This window comes from Muscardinus avellanarius (genome assembly GCF_963383645.1).
Source record: "Muscardinus avellanarius genome assembly, chromosome: 9".
NCBI classification, from domain to species: domain Eukaryota; kingdom Metazoa; phylum Chordata; class Mammalia; order Rodentia; family Gliridae; genus Muscardinus; species Muscardinus avellanarius.
In genome coordinates, this window is record NC_137795.1 from 50560942 (window position 1) to 50577852 (window position 16911).

The 16911-nt window shown below is 34.2% G+C and overlaps 1 protein-coding gene across 3 annotated transcripts in view; it reads right to left on the reverse strand.

Annotated features, from left to right (window-relative positions):
- MAGI2 (membrane associated guanylate kinase, WW and PDZ domain containing 2) overlaps positions 1-16911 on the reverse strand; it is a gene marked incomplete at both ends in the record, with an annotated part of 1509512 nt that overhangs the window by 953442 nt on the left and 539159 nt on the right. The window lies entirely within an intron of this gene.

Below are 16911 nucleotides of genomic sequence, written 5' to 3' on the forward strand. Positions count from 1 at the left end.
GTGGTGGCACCCACCAGTAGTTCTAGTATTTCAGATCCTGAGACAGGATTGCAAGTTTGAAGCTAGCCTCAGCAAGTTAATTAGACCCTGTTTCCAAATTAAAAGAGCTGGAAATGTAGCTCAGTGTTGGAATGCTCCTGGGTTCAACCCCCAATATTATTGGGGATAAAAGGAAGGAAAAATATAGAAAAGGAGAAGTAGATGCCATTCAGGATCATTATAATATCATCATAACTGAGAAGCAATAATAATGCTAATATTTCCTCCCTGGAAGTGGTAAAACAAAATAATTTGTTAGAAAGTGAGCATTTAATTTTTTTCTTTTTGTGGTACTGGGGGTGGAACCAAGGGGCTTTTCCACCTCTGGGCTGTCCTCCCAGACCTATTTTGTACTTTATTTGAAAACAGGGTCTCACTAAGTTGCTGAGAGCCTCACTAAGTAGCTGAGGCTGGCTTCGAACCTATGCGATCCTCCTGTCTCAGCCTCCCAAGTGCTGGGATTACAAGATGCGTTTTACTTTTGTGTTCATGATACCAGAAATGGTTAGGATCATTGCAGAGGTTCACAAATTTTGTTGGCATCATGTAGACACAGGCAGATTCAAATTTGCTTTTATTGAAGTAAGAGGGCTCTTATTCACAATACAGAAAATTAAAAGATCAGTTCTTGTCAAACAAAAAGAAAGTTGTTTTAAGGAAAAAGAATTCTTCTGACATTTAGTCAAATTTTATTCTTTCAGGAAACAGGCCATTCTTTGACAGAAAAATATGTTATTGCCAGAGGATATGTACTCCTCTGTTATATTTTGCTAGCTTTCTATTTTCTCAGCACATAAGGAACAGATGGAAATAAAGCTGATCCAATGAAATAACGTCTTTTACATCCCAGCAATAAGGAAAACTAAAATTCAATGAAGTAATCTCACCAAATTTACCACATATATGTATATGTATATTGGAAACTTTATAGGAAGTATAAAGCCAAAGAGAAATCATATGAATTATTAAAATAATAGTTACCTTTTCATTTCCTTTTAGACAACTTTATAGTTATTATTTGTATTATTCTCTAAATTTTCATTTTCCCCTAAATATGAATACAAAAAGCTATACTATTCATTCCAGAATGATATTTAGCTTTCCTAGAGAGTTTTTCACACTCTGAATATATTATACTCACTAAGGCTGTGCCTAAACATACAATTTTTAAAAAGAGAATATGAATGCTCTCAGATTGCTGGATGGTAAAATAACATTTTCCAATGTACTACATAGCTGTGTTCATCTCATGCCACTATATCAATCAGATTTCAAAATATAATCATTTAACAATAAAGTTCTTTGCTTTCAAATCAAACCATGGCATCATTTAAGAGTGTGTCAATATAAGCAAATAATCTGGAGTAATACTGGGAACCATTAATTTTACTCCAATCTTATATTTAACCCACTTGGCTCATATTCATAGTGTCAAGTTCATAGCAACTAAAAATAACGGCAGCTGCCCCCATGAACAGAAATCTTTCAGATGCTAACATTCTCCTACCCATAATTCCAGGCACTAAACAACAACAACAAAAAATGATGGCTGTTCTCACATGGAGTAAACCAATAGAACTCTTTAGTGGGCTGCTTGTGTGAAATACTCAAGCTTTCCTTTTATCTGGAAGGGATAGATTCTGTAATTAAATAACATTAATGATACTAAAGACAATATCGCAATTGGACCCCTGTTAGTATTTCTCCCAGGCAGCTGACAAAATAAACACTAGAATCTATGAAAAGCTAAATACTTAGAGTAGAAGAAGTGTTAGATAAAATATGTGGTGCATTTAAACATTTGGATTGGATCCTCGAGAAGATCTGTGTCCTAACACACAAATATCTAGGTGAACTTCCCTTTAGCCAAATCCTCCCAATTCCCATGGCCACTCAATGATCAGCAGACAAGAGAGGAAGGGAGAGGAAAAAAAAAACAATTGTCTTCATGGGTTTCAGTTAATGTATATTTTCCAAAATTTATAAAAAACATATGAACGCTTTTCTAGGACACCTTTCTCAGGAGCCACGGAAGAGCGTGTGCATATGTTTGGAGGGACCCTAAGTCTTGAGCTGTATTACCTTCCTGCTACATCTGTCACAGCTAGTAGAACTTGGTGGTACTATATAAATTAGTCATACAAAACTATGAAGTGAGGAAGTCAAATGAAGGTCATAGCTTTCACTCTTTACCTTTATTTTTAGGAATTTGACGCCATACCTTTAAAATTCATGACAGACATTTTGATAAAAAACATTATTGTCAGTCCTCTGCATACTACCACTAAGGTAAAAGTGTGTGTGTGTGTGTGTGTGTGTGTGTGTGTGTGTGTGGTGTGTGTGTGTGTGTGTGTGTGTGTGTGTGTGTGTGTGTGTTGAGAGAAGAGAAAGAGAGAGAAAGAAAGAGAGAGACAGACAGACAGACAGACTGGACTTTAGCTATTGTGCAGTTATTAGCTTTGAGTAGATTGTAGAACTGAACACTTTGAGATGTTAATGACAAATTACTAAATATTCTTATATTCTTTTTTATGTGGTACTGGGGATTGATGCTCAGGCTGGTCTTGAACCTATGATTCTCCTGTCTCAGCCTCTCAAGTACTGGGATTATAGGTATGCATCACTGCCTCTGGCCAAATTACATATATTAAGTAGTATCACCAAACCATTGTGAAAAAGATGTTTAGATTTCAAACCACTAAGGGCTGAACACAAATTCTATTTCCTTTATAAATTCCCTTCATACTTTCTTGTTAATGGCATCTTCCAATTTATTCACATTTTGTAGTAAATAGAAAAGCTAATTCAAAAAAGTACAGAAGGATTCATCATTTAAGCCAGTGACCGAATCTCCACTGTACTCTGTGGAGTCTGTGGTCAGTGCCACAACCATCATATGGCTCTGTGCATAAGAAAAAGAAGTTTATGAGTGAAGACATATGATTTTTCTAGAGGAACAAAGTATGTTAGAGGCTTTGGATGAAATGAGAAGAAAATTTCAGATGAAGGAGAAATATAGAAGGAAATTTCAAAAAATGTATAACAACAAATTAGTCTAAGACCTAAAAAGTCTATGAAAAAAAATCAATGATACCAGGGGATCTGAAGAATGAGAGGAAAAATGTTGCTTTTTACTCAGAAGGATATAATCAAATGTAAGTTCTGTGGTCACTAGTGCTCTTATGGGGGATGAAATTAAAAGTTAATACAACCCTCTGTAGCTTGAGGCTAACACTGCATGCAGATTACACTAAATAATAGGCAGTTTCTTAATGCTGCCTGTTCACAAAAATTCGAGAAAGAATGGACAATAAGACAGACAAAAGCTCATCAATTACAGGCCACAGCGTCTTCTTGGTTTTCTCTTGTGTTTTCAAAGTGCTCATTTTTCTCTCTGAGTCTCCCTTCATCTATCAGTCCTATAGTATTGTTCTTCTGGCTTTGTGCACACCTGTAGGTGCTAGCTTCATTTTCTGCAGATTTTATTATAACCTTGTCCTCTTCCTCATCATTTTATGGATGCTGTTGGTGACTCCCAAAACTTCAAGTTTATGGTCCTTGAGTTTCAAATCTTTATTTCTCACTGTTTACTGGATACTTTCAGCTTAACATCCCATAGAAATTACATGATAAGCATTTCTAAAATTGTACTTATTCTCCCTCAAAAACCATTTTATTCTGTCTTCATTAATGACACCATGATACCTAAGCTAAAAATTCTAGATGCTGGCTCTAATTCTTTTTGTCTCAATTATTTCACTTTATATGCCAGGTTGAGAGCCATAGTAGTCAAGTGTTTAACACAAAGCTTGATCAGGCCATTTGATAGCTGTCTCACCTTGTGTAGGTCATTCAGCCTCTCTGTGCCTCTTTCCTATAAGGTTAAGGTGATTAACTGGGTAATATATGCTCTGTGCTTAGAGCATTGCCTGGCCCCTAGTAAGTGCTCAGTAATTTATTATTGCTCATTTCCATGAGTTCATACATGCAGTTTCCTCTACTTAGAATGCCCTTTTCAGGACTTTATTATAATTTAGATCCAGGCTGATCATTCAGAGCAGAAGCATCTGGGGTGCCGTCTTTGCTGACAGATGGGCTTCTGGTGGTAACAAGTGTCCCATGAATTATAAGTAATAAATCTCCCCTAATTTAAGGGACAGATGATTTGGACTGTTGCTTTTATTTCTGGAAAACTTTTGAAGAGGAAAGGGAATACACTTAGTCTTATGTGGAGGCAATGTGTCACACACCAAAACAGTTGCCAACCCCTTAGCCAAGATTGCTAGACCTCACACAATGAGTGAATTTTTCACTAAAACCCCAAATACTTTACTGGAAAGAATAGTGTATCTTACCTAAATTCATACCTTCAACACATAACAGGGTTCCTGGTTCATAGCAGGTGAGTCAATATTTACAGGGGAAAAGAAAGAAGTAAAGGAGGAGATAGAAGGCAGAAAGATAGGAAGAAAATCTAAAAAAGTAGATATGTAGAGATGTTCTTTGAGTATAATTATCTTTTGCTAATATAAAAGTAGTTTCATAATAGGAATGTAGAAATAAAGACTTATTAGGAAGTATAAAATTTAAAACAGATATACTATACTTTCTCAAAATGTAGATACAAAGTATGATACAATAAATACATATTTTCAAAGATAGCCATTACACCTCAGAGATGTCAAAGAGGTTTAAAATAAATTAACCAATTTTTAAGGCAAAGGAAGATATTTGTGTCTAAATCAAACATAAAAAGCAACAGAAAAAAAGAACAGTTTTAAATAATACAGTATTGTATCTTTTTTTCTAAGCATATACTAGCTAACCAAATGGAAATGTAAGCCAATAAGATTAAACTCAGAATTAATAGTCAAGTATCAGCAAAATCAATTGTAAAATATTTAGAAGAAAACAAGTGGACATTTTTCCTTCTCTTTAGTATGGAACATCATACAAATAGTGACTAATTGTAACCAATAGGACAGCCATTTTGGATACAGGTGAATAGGTGACCAAATACATCTAAATGTTTTCAAAGCTAAGGGTTTCAGGCTCCATATAGGGTGGAGGGAAGGGGTGTCACACTTATTGATATGGACTCAAAGTGTACCCACTGTCTTTTGGTCAAAGACAAATCCTACAATAAAGCTGAAAGTATTCACAAACATCTCTAGGGTCAATTTGTAAATGAGAGCTTTATATACACACATATATACAGATATATTTATACAATGTGTATGTATTTTTGTATATGTATACATACATTGGTATATAATTTTAAAGAATATAATGGCAGTTATTGTTCTGCCTTGGGATTTTCTCCAACTTAAGCAGGGTTGAGTATTATTACTGTGGCAAAGTTTCAGCTAAGTTTTGATCACAGTAGTAATTGAGACAAACCATTATTTTTAAAGCTAAGGAACCAAAACCTTGGGATTATTTCAGTAAAATGAAGAGTCTGACGGTTGATGACCTATCAGACTAAAGAATACGGAAAACTCTTGCCAGAGAGTGATCCAAAGAGATGGCAAAAGCTATGAGTCATCTGTAAATAGCCTAAAAAGAGGTAGGTCACATGTAAAGGATTCTTGCTATGATTTGAATATGTCACCTCCAAAGTTTAATTGTTGGAAACTTATTCCTTAAATTCATATGCTAAGGATATTTGAAAATGGGGCCAAATAATAATATTTGGGAGGTAATTAGAATAAGATGAGGCCATGAGGAGGGGGTCCCCAAGTTGGATTTATAATATGAGGAAGAGAGATTTGATCTTGCATGTTTTATTCTTTCACCCTGAAAAGCTTTTAATCAAATTATTGCTTAGCAAGAGGGTCTTCATCAAGTGTTTATCCTTGACTTTGTATACCATCCAGAAACATATAAAAAAAATTTCTTTTTTTGTTTTTTTTTACCTTATTTGTGGTATTTTTCTCCTCCTCCTCCTCTTTCTTCTATTTTATAGCAATATAAAATGGCCTAAAATAGTCCCTTTGTTATTTTTGGTCTGGTTTCCTTATACCAGATGCTAAATATTTCTTTTGTTAAGACTAGAGGTAGAGAGGAAGTTGAAAATTTAATAGAGAATATAATATTTTCCCAATAGTTATAAAATTACTACTCTAGCTACATATGTTTAAATTTTCCATAGGCTATATTACTGAATCTCACATTCTTTCCTAATTTGGATTGACATCTGGATAGTAAATACTTTAGAATATGGGTTATAGTCTACCAATTTTTCAAAGCTCACTATTTTGAAGGTCAATATAATTGTTAACATTTAGTCTCATTTTTCTCATTACACCTTATTGACTTTTATATACTAAATACCAGAGTATGACTCAATGGTGAAATAAATAAAGCTCAATTCTACTAATAAATAGAATTTCTTTTTGCCTTGGCTCTTTGAAAGCTCAGAAAATCTGAGTGCAGGCTACTACATGAATTTGTTTTTATAGGATTTAGAACTATCTATTTCCATTAAACAAGTATGTCTTTATTTTTCCCAGGAGGCTTATCAAATCCACTTTGCAAGCAGAGAGATGAACAGTATCTGATAAGCCAAAATGTGTCAGAAAGAAGGAGTAGGTTTTTTTTTTTTTTCGGTATTGGAGATGGAACCCAGGAAATCCTGCCTCTGCCCTACACCCCCATTTCTATTTTTTATTATTTATTTTGAAACATGGTCACTGAGTTGCAAAGAGCCTCACTACGTAGCTGAGGCTGTCTGTGAACCACGATCCTCCTGTCTTAGCCTCCCAAATGCTGGGATTACAAGCGTGTACCACCATTCCCAGCTTGTTGGATCTTTGAATATTTTAATCTAAAAAATGATAAGGTACAAATAACAACTAAGCCAAAGTAGATCTGACCATTTAAAACAGTGAATATAAGGCGGACATGGTGGTGCATGCTTGTAATCCCAGCACTTGGGAAGCTGAGACAGGAGGATTGCACATGTTCAAAGCCAGCCTCAGCTACTTAGTGAGGCTCTCAGCAACTTAGTGAGACCCTGCTTCCAAATAAAGTATAAAATATGTCTGGGAATAGAGTTGGGAAGTAGAAAAAGCCCCCAATACTAGGTTTAACCCCCAGTGCCACCCCCAAAAAATCTGAATAAATTTATTATATAAAGTGAGAAGAGAGAAACTAGATTTCTCTGAGGTATGAAAAGATGTTTTAGAGAAAAGAAAATATAAATATAAAAACAATAAGAATTTTTCAAGCAAAGCAGAGAGGAAAAGGCATACTGAATAAATACAATAATTTTTAGAAAAAAAGTTAGGAAAAAATATGGTATACTTGGAAAATTGAGATTAGTTGAAATGTCAGAGAGTGAGGTTGGAGCAAAATGCTATAGGGTCTCAAAGGGTATATCATAAATGCCAGAATTACTATAAATTAATAAGAAGGGGGCCATTGAGATCATCTATTTAGGAGAAGAATGTCATCATTGGATTTGTTTCACAAAATTATTATAACACAATCTCTGAAACAGAAAATATACCAGAATTTACATTTTGGCAATTCATGAAATTGTTTTTGTTGTTGTTGTTGTTTTTACAATTGATTGTAATACTTATAAATAGTTGGGTGATTAACTCTGGGAATCTTCTTGGTCACCTTTTTTCCCCCCTTACATTAAATCAATAAATAAGGCTTTCTATTCTTGACTTTGACCTGAAATTACTATACTTATACCCTAAAATTAGAAGAACATATATATGATGAGAAATTAATTAGAAATAATTCTCATAGGTAGAATGAATAATTTCATATGCTTAAGGTAACTCATGTTGGTGTCTTGTAACCAAACTAGTGGAGAAAGAAAATGAGCTGGTGATGGTAAGAGCACCAAGAATTATCATTGATTTCAAGAAGCAATTTCATTATCAAATGTCATACAAACCTTGGCAACTCACTAAATATCTCTAGAACAAATTAATATGTAAGTACTTATTGAAAACCCAATATATCTTGCCTCACTGCTCCAGGACTACTGTTAAGGAGACCTCTAGAGAACCTAGCAAAAAAGCCAACTACTTGAAGTGAAATAAGCAGCTAAAGCTCATTGGAGTTGTAAGCAGTTGGCTCCTCCTCCCCGACACTGGATATAGCCTACATTAGCAGTAACTGAGCTCATCACATCCTCCAAAGATCCAGAGTGGTTCTCAACAACACCTTACAATTTCATCATCTTCATCCTCACTCAACCTTCAGCACTGAATACAACACAACTTGCTCTTATATGTATCAGATGACACATACAGAGCGAGAGAAAGCTATCAAAAGCAACAAAGATACAAACTTAAGAAACCTGAAATCATGACAAAGAGGAATAGCAAGGAAGTAATGAGCTCACACAACCCCAAAACAACAAAATTTGACAACAAAAAAATTGCAGAGATTGTCAGCAGAAGGACAAAGCAGAAATTTAACAGTAGAAATGATACTGAGTTTTCATAGAAAATGTAGAGAGAACCTGAAAAGAATAAAGGAACAAATAAACAAAGACTCTGACATCCTGAATAGGAATCAGAAAGAATTTCTGAATGAAGTAAAAGATGCAATCATTAAAGTGAAGGCATCAATACAAATTATGAACAATAGGTTAGACCCCATGGAAAAGAAAATCCTACTCTTATAGATGATCACTCCAAAAATGAACATTTAGTTTATAATTTAGAAAAAAACAATTTTACAGCAAGAATTGAACATCAAAGAGATATGGGCCTATTTTAAAAGCGATAACCTAAAAATAATAGGCATAGAAGAGGGAATAGAAGGTGAAACCAGGGTGATCAAAAATCTTTTCAAAGAAGTAATAGAAGAAAATTATCCAAATATAAAAGAGGTTAATACAGAGGTAAACTTATAAAACCCCCTTTAGACAAGATCAGAGAAAAGGTTCACTGTGCCACATAATAGTCAAACTAATATAGCAGCCAAGGAGAGAATCTTCAAGGCAACAAAATTAAAAGACAAAGTGACATTCAGAGGCAAACCAACTAGATTCACTCCAGACTTCCCAAACCAAGTTGTGAAAGACAGGAGGGCCTGGAGCAACATATTTCAAACTCTGAAAAAAAACTTGCTGCCAAAGTTTTCTACCCAGAAAAACTATCTCTCAAATTAGATGGCTAAATAAAAATCTTCCATGACAAACAGAAGCTGAAAGAATTTGTTTCCAAAGCAGCACTAGAAAAAAATACTCAAAGAGATTAAATGCAAAGAAGAAATAAATATAAATGCCAGAAACAGAGAAACCGTAATTTCCATCAAACAAACAACTAAGGAAAGAAGAACAAATACAACCTCAAACATATGTGAAAACTCAAATGCTAGGAATTAAAAATAATCTTTCAATAATCATGCTGAAAATAAATGGCCTCAACTTCCCAATAAAAAGAGATAAGGTGGAAAATAGATTAAAACAGAATCTATCTATATAACTGCTTGCAAGAAAAATATTTTACAAGTAAAGATTAAAAGGGAGAGCTGAAGCAAAGTAATCCATGCCCTTGGATTAATGGAATTAGAAGACAAGAAGGAATAGTAACTATGATATCAGACAAATTAGACTTCAAGCCCAAGCTTATCAGAAGAGACAAAGCAGGTTATGTTTTACTGGTAAAAGAAATAATCCAGCAAGAGGAAATAACAATAGTCTACATTTATGCCCCTAAATAGGTTCAGCTACTTTTATAAAAAAAAAAAAAAAAAACTCTTTTTGATATTAAGTCACATAGATCCCAATACAATAATATTGGGAAACTTCAACACTTCTCTCACACAACTAGACTGATCTTCTAGACAAAGGTGAGTAAAGATACCTAAGAATTAAAAAACACCATGAACCAAATTGACCTATTAGACCTGTACAGAATATTCCACCTACCTATAACAGAGTTCACATTTTTTCTCAGATGTTCATGGAAACTTCTCTAAAACATACCACATTCTAGGCCACAAAGTGACCACTAGCAAATTAAAAAAAATATGACATACTCCCCTGTGTCTTTTTAGATTACAATGAAATGAAGCTAAAATCAACTATAAAAGACCCAGAGTAACCACATAAACATGTAGAGACTGGATACTACACTGGTCAATGAGGAATGGGTCACAGAAGATGAAAGGGGTGAAATTAAGAAATCCTTAGAAATAAATGAAAATTGAGACACAATATATCAAAATCTCTGGGACATGCTAAAGGCAGCATTAAGAGGAAAATTTGTAGCACTGAGTTCCCTCATACAAAGAACAGAAAATCACCAAATAAACAACTTAATAACATATGCAAAGCCATTCGAAAAACAAGAAAAGTGTAACCCCAAAGTCAGTAGAAGACAGGAAATTATTAAAATTAGAACAGAAATCAATGAAGTAGAGAATAAAAAAATACATGAAATGAACAAAAGCAAAAGCTGGTTTTTCTCAAGAAAATAAGCCTACCATCAAACAAAAGCCCTGGACCAGATAGTTTCCAAAGTGAATTTTATAAAACCTTTATAGAAGAGCTAATACCAATATGCCTCAATCTATTCCATAAAATATAAAGAAATGGGACTCCCCAAATACATTCTATGAAGCCAACATCACATTAATACCCATATCAAATAAAGGCAGCTTAAGAAAAGAAAACTATAACCCTATATCACTGATGAACTTAGACACAAAATTGCTAAACAACATCCTAGCAACACATATTCAAAAGCACATAAAGGAAATCACATATCATGAACAGGTAGGGTTCATCCCAGGGATGCAAGGCTGGTTCAACAGAGAAAAAACAATCCATGTAATTCATCACATAAACAGAACCAAGGATACAAATCACTTGATCATTTCAATAGATGCTGAAGGAGCATTTGATAAAATCCAACACCCATTTATGCTAAAAGCACTGCATAGAATTGGAATAGAAGGAACATAACTCAACATCATAAAAGCAATATACAATAGGCCCACAGCCAACATCATATTAAATAAGGAAAAACTGCATGAATTCCCCCTAAAACAGGAACAAGGATGGCCAGTATCACCACATATTTTCAATATAGTACTTGAAAGTCTAGATAAAGCAATAAAGCAAGAGAAGAAAACCAAAGGAGTACAAATAGAAAAGAAGAAGTGTAGTATCATATCATCTATTTACAGATGATATGATACTACACTTAAAAAGACCCAACAACCTCAACCAAAAAGCTTATAAGACTGATCAACATATTTAACAAAGTGTCTGGATACAAAATCAAACATAAAAATCAGAAGCTTTTGTGTATGCTAAAAATAAGTCCACTGAAAAAGAAATCCAGAAAACACATCCACTTAGGATATCCCACAAAAAATAAAATATATTGAAATAAACCTAACCAAGGAGGTTAAAGGCCTCTATAAAAATTTATAAAACACTGAAAAAAGAAACTTAAGAAGTCCTTAGGAGATGAAAAGATCTTTCATTTTCTTAGATAGGAAGAATAAATATCATCAAAATGGCCATTCTTCTGAAAGTGATCTACAGATTCAAGGCAATACTTATTAATTAAATTACAAAAGATCATTCCTCACAGACATAGAAAATTCAGTCCTTAAATTTGTTTGGAACAACAATGACAACAAAAACCCAGAATAGCTAAAGTAGTTCTCAACAACAAGAACCATGCAGGAAGCATCATGATACCTAATTTAAAACTATACTACAAAGCCATAGTAATAAAAACAGCATGGTATTGACAAAGAAAGAGACCCATAGACCAATGTTGTAGAATAGAAGACTCAGAAGCAAATCCATGCACTTACTGCTAATTGATTTTTGACAAAGGGCCCAAAAACATACTCTGGAAAAAAGATATCCTCTTCAACAAATGGTATTGGTAAAACTGGCTAACCATATGAAGAAAAATGTAAATAAACCCCACTTTCTCACTCTGCACAGGAGTCAATTCAAGATGAATTAAAGATTTGGAAATCAGACCAGAGACTTTGAGGCTCCTTGAAGAGGGCATAGGTTCAACATTTCAACACATATGCACAGGTAAAAATTATCCCAACAAGACCCCAAAAGTACAAGAAATTATTACTGAGCATCATTAGAGAATTAATACATAGGAATGCATTAAACTGAAAAGCTTCTGTACCATAAATGAAACTATTAAGAACCTCAACAGAAAGCCTACAGAAGGGGAGAAATTTTTTGCCAATCATTCCTCCAATAGAGGACTAGTATCTAAAACTCAGGAAACTCATCAATAAGAAAACAAATAACCCAATCAAAAAAAAAAGATGGACAAGTTAAATAAATAGATACTTTAAAAATTCAAATGGCCAATACATGCATGAAAAAATGTTCAACATTATTAGAAATCAGAGAGATGCAAATCAAAGCTACCCTGAGATTTCACCTAACTCCAAATAAAATTAAAATCATTAAAAACACAAACAAAACAAATGCGGCCAGAGTGTATAGAAGTGGGAACTCTAATATATTGTTGGTGGTTTTGCAAATTAGTGCAACCACTTTGGAAAACAGTATAAAGAAGCCTCAGAAGAATGGGAAGGTACCTACCATATGAACCAGCAGTACCACTTCTGGGTTTCTACCCAAAAGAATGGAAACCAAACTACCAAAGGAATGCATGTGTATCTATGTTCATAGCTGTACAACTCACAATTGCCAAACTATGAAACCATCCAAAATGTCCATAAACAGATGAATGGATTACAAAACTATGGGATATGTACACAGTAGAATTTTAGTCAGCCATAAAGAACCAAATCAAGTCTTCTCTTTCTCTCTTCTCTCTCTTCTCTTTTTTCTCTTTTCTTCTCTCCTCCTCCTCCTCCTCCTCCTCCTCCTCCTCCTCCTCCTCCTCCTCCTTCTTCTTCTTCTTCTTCTTCTTCTTCTTCTTCTTCTTCTTCTTCTTTTCTTCTCTCTCTCTCTCTCTCTCTCTCTCTCTCTCTCTCTGTGTGTGTGTGTGTGTGTGTGTGTGTGTGTGTGTGTGTGTGTTACTGGGGAAAGAACCTAAGAGCAATCTATGTCTGAGTTACACCCCCAGCTTTTTTTAATTTTTGAGTTTGAAACAGGGTCTCGTTAGGGTGCTGAGAGTCTTGCTATGTTGATGTGTCTGTCTGCCCTGGAACTTGCTATTCTCTCATCTCAGCCTCCCAAGTACTGGGACTACAGGTATGTGCCACCAGACCTGGATCAGGAGCATTATCTTTCTTGTTAACTTCTTTCTAAATTCTTTAAACTACAGAATATGAAGGGCTCACAATTTTCACCAAAATATATATTTTCTCTTATGAGTTAAAATAATGATTCTTATAGAGACAGATGAGTTAATGATGGAACATTTAAGGATAAGCTAATATAAAAATACTAGTTCACAGAGCCTTTAGATTCCTGCTAAAAGTCCCCTTTAATCATCACTTGTCATTATCAACACATGGAGCAAGATTCCCCAGGAAATATACTTTAGATTTTAAAATAGATGTAAATTACATCTAAGTCAAATCTTGGAATCAATCAAGGGAAAATTCAACCCTAATTCTTTACCTGGTGCCCATTATGCAATTAAAAACCTAGGCATTAATATACGTGTAAAATGTGTTGGATAATAGCAGAGGCAATAGATACCATTTCATTACAGCAAATGAGTACAATTTTTATGTAATTTGATTCTATAAAATAACAGACATATTTCAAACCTTTTCCCACAACCACTAATAAAACATTTTCTTCAAAAATTTCATAGGAAATGAATTTCAAGTTAGTAAAACCTGTAATATTTTTCTCTTGCTCAAGTTAACTGTTGCAAGGCTCCAAGCACATCATTACTATACTATCCTAACATCCTAACCTGGAAAAGAATACTGGTTATTTTGTTAAATTTATACTTATTCTTCACAAATGTACTTCTTTGAATTTGAAATAACTTTATAAATAGCTACATATAACTTGATAAAATATTTCTAGTTCCCAAGAAAAATGTAAAAATGTTTTGTTCTTCAACAAAGTAAATTCTTGACTTAGAAGTAGTTTCAGTACTTGAGAGGCTGAGACAGGAAGATCATAGGTTCAAAGCCAGCCTTAACAACTTGATGAGGCCCTGCACAACTTAGTGACACCTTGTTTCAAAAGAAAGAATAAGATAGGGCTGAGGGTATTGCCCAGAAGTAGAATGTCCCTGGGTTCAATCCTCAGTACACACACACACACACACACACACACACACACACACACGCACATGCTATTTTCATTTAGTATGTTCATTATTTCAGAGTTGTCCTAGATCATTTCCCTTGCTATATATAAACATGTGGGCTTTTGAATAATAATAATCATGAAGAACTGAAAAATTGTATGGCTTATGGTTAATTTTAATTCCCTTGCAAACCCCTTTTAAAAGTAACTCCTCTGCCAAGTTGTAATAACTGACCTTATTTTTCTTTGTTTGCTTTCCTTATTTATTTTTATTTATTTTAAAAATTATAATATACTACAAGGATCAGAATATTTATACCTTGATTACTGAAAGCCCAATATATTTATAATAGCTGAGATATACTGTAATAAGCATAATTCCTAGATTTTTTGCCACTGAGCATGATTTTTTATCCACAGAGAAATAATTCATATATAAATTAAAAAGTTTAGATTTAATAAGTAACCAAGTAGCTATATTTGCTATGGTCTTAATATTTGTGTCTCTTTTCTAAAATCATATGTTGAAATCCTAAGTCCCATGCTTATGGTATTAAGAGGTAGGGCCTGTGATTGAAGAAGACACTAGAAGCTGGAGAGGCCTCCCATAGTCATGGATAGGCAGAACTTAGTATTGTTAAAGTCATCTAAAGATTCTATGCAATCACCATTAAAATGACAATAACATTCTACATAGAACTAGAAAAAGCGCAATTCTTAAATTCATATGGAGGAACAAAACACACAGAATAGCCAAAGCAATTCTGAGCAAAAAGAACAATGCTGGAAGCATCACAATGCCTGATTTCAAACTATACTGCAGAGCCACATTAACTAAAACAGCCTGCTCCTGGCACAGAAGCACACATACAGACAGACAGACAGAACAGAAGAGAAGATACAAGAGACAAACCCACACAGCTAGAGTAACCTAATTCTCAACAAGTTGCTAAAAACATATTTTGAAGAACGACAGCCTCTTAAATAAGTGGACCATGAACAACTTAATGTGCGTATACAGAAGATCGAAACTAGATCTCTATCATTGAATCAAGAATCCAACTATAAGACTAGAAACTTTACAAATTTTAGAAGACAAAATAGGAGAAACATGTCAACACATAGTCTCAGGCAAAGATTTCCTAAATAAGACTCCATAGCTCAGAAAATAAGAGAAAGAATCAATAAATGGGCAGCAACAAGTTAAAAAGCTTCTACACAGCAAAGGAAACAATTATCAGTGTGATGAGGCAGCTTGAAAACTGTGAGGAAATCTTTTCTAGATACTCTTCAATGCATAAATAATATTCAGAATATATAAAGAATGAAAAATAACCCAATATTAAAAATAATCCAATAAATAAGCTGGGTGTAGTGGTGCACATTTGTAACCTCGGTACTTGAGAGGCTAAGGCAGGACAACCACAGGTTTGAGGCCAGCCTCGGACACTTAGAAAGGCTCTCAGCCACCTATAAAGAATCTGTTTCAAAATAAAAAGTAAACTAAGGTAGGTCTGGGGGTGTATCTGGGAGGTACAACTCTCCTGAATTCAGTTCCCAGTACCAAAGGACTTATGAACTGCACAAACACTTCTCAAAAAGAAGTACAAATGGCCAAAAAATTATATTTAAAAAAGTTTAGTCAGACATGATGGCATACACTCGTAATATCAGTACTTGGGAGGCTTAAACAAGAGGATGGCAGGTTTGAAGCCAGCCTTAGCAACTTAATGAAGCTCTCAGCAATTTAGCAAGATCCTGTTTCCAAATAAAAAATAAAATAGGTATGGAGGTTTAGCCTGGAGGTAGAAGGCCCATGGTTTCTATTCCCCATACCTCATGCACACACACAAAATAAAATAAAATAATAAAATAAAAAGTTTAACAACAAGAAAATGTAAATCAAAATGACACTGATTCTTTCTCACAATAGTCAGAATGTCAATCATCAAGAATACAAATAACAATAAATGAAGGCTGGTAAGGATATAGGGAGAAAGGAACTCTTACTATTGGTGGAAATATAAGTTAATATAGTTACTATGGAAATCAATATAGAGGTTGTTCAAAGGCTAAATATAGATCTACTATATGATACATCTTACTACTTTTTGGTATTTACCCCAAAGAATTAAAGGCAAAAGTTAAAATATTTTAGAGATATATACATATTCCTGTTTATTGCAACACAATTCACAATATCCAAGTTATGAAATTAGCTTAGATGTCCATCAAGATATAAGGGGGTAAAAAAGTGGTGTGTGTGTGTGTGTGTGTGTGTGTGTGTGTGTGTGTGCGTGTGTACATTTCTCAGCCACAATAAGGAATAAAATTATGTCATTTTTGGGAAAATGAGATTGGAGGACACAATTTTGAGTGCAGTACATCAGACTCAGTGAGAATAATAATATTGCATATTTTCTCTCATATGTGGAGGCTAGCAAAAACAAAACAAAGGGATTCCACGAATTAGAAAGATTAGGAGAATAGGAACAATGTATCAGGAGATGGAGGACAGAAGGGTAAGAGGGGTATTGGGGAACAAAACCAAATTGGGCTTTTGTGTATGCACAAATAGGCCATAATTAAACCCACCATTCCGTAGTTAATATGTACCAGTTAAAAAAGGAAGATAAAAGAGAAAGAAAGAGGTAGGCTGTTGG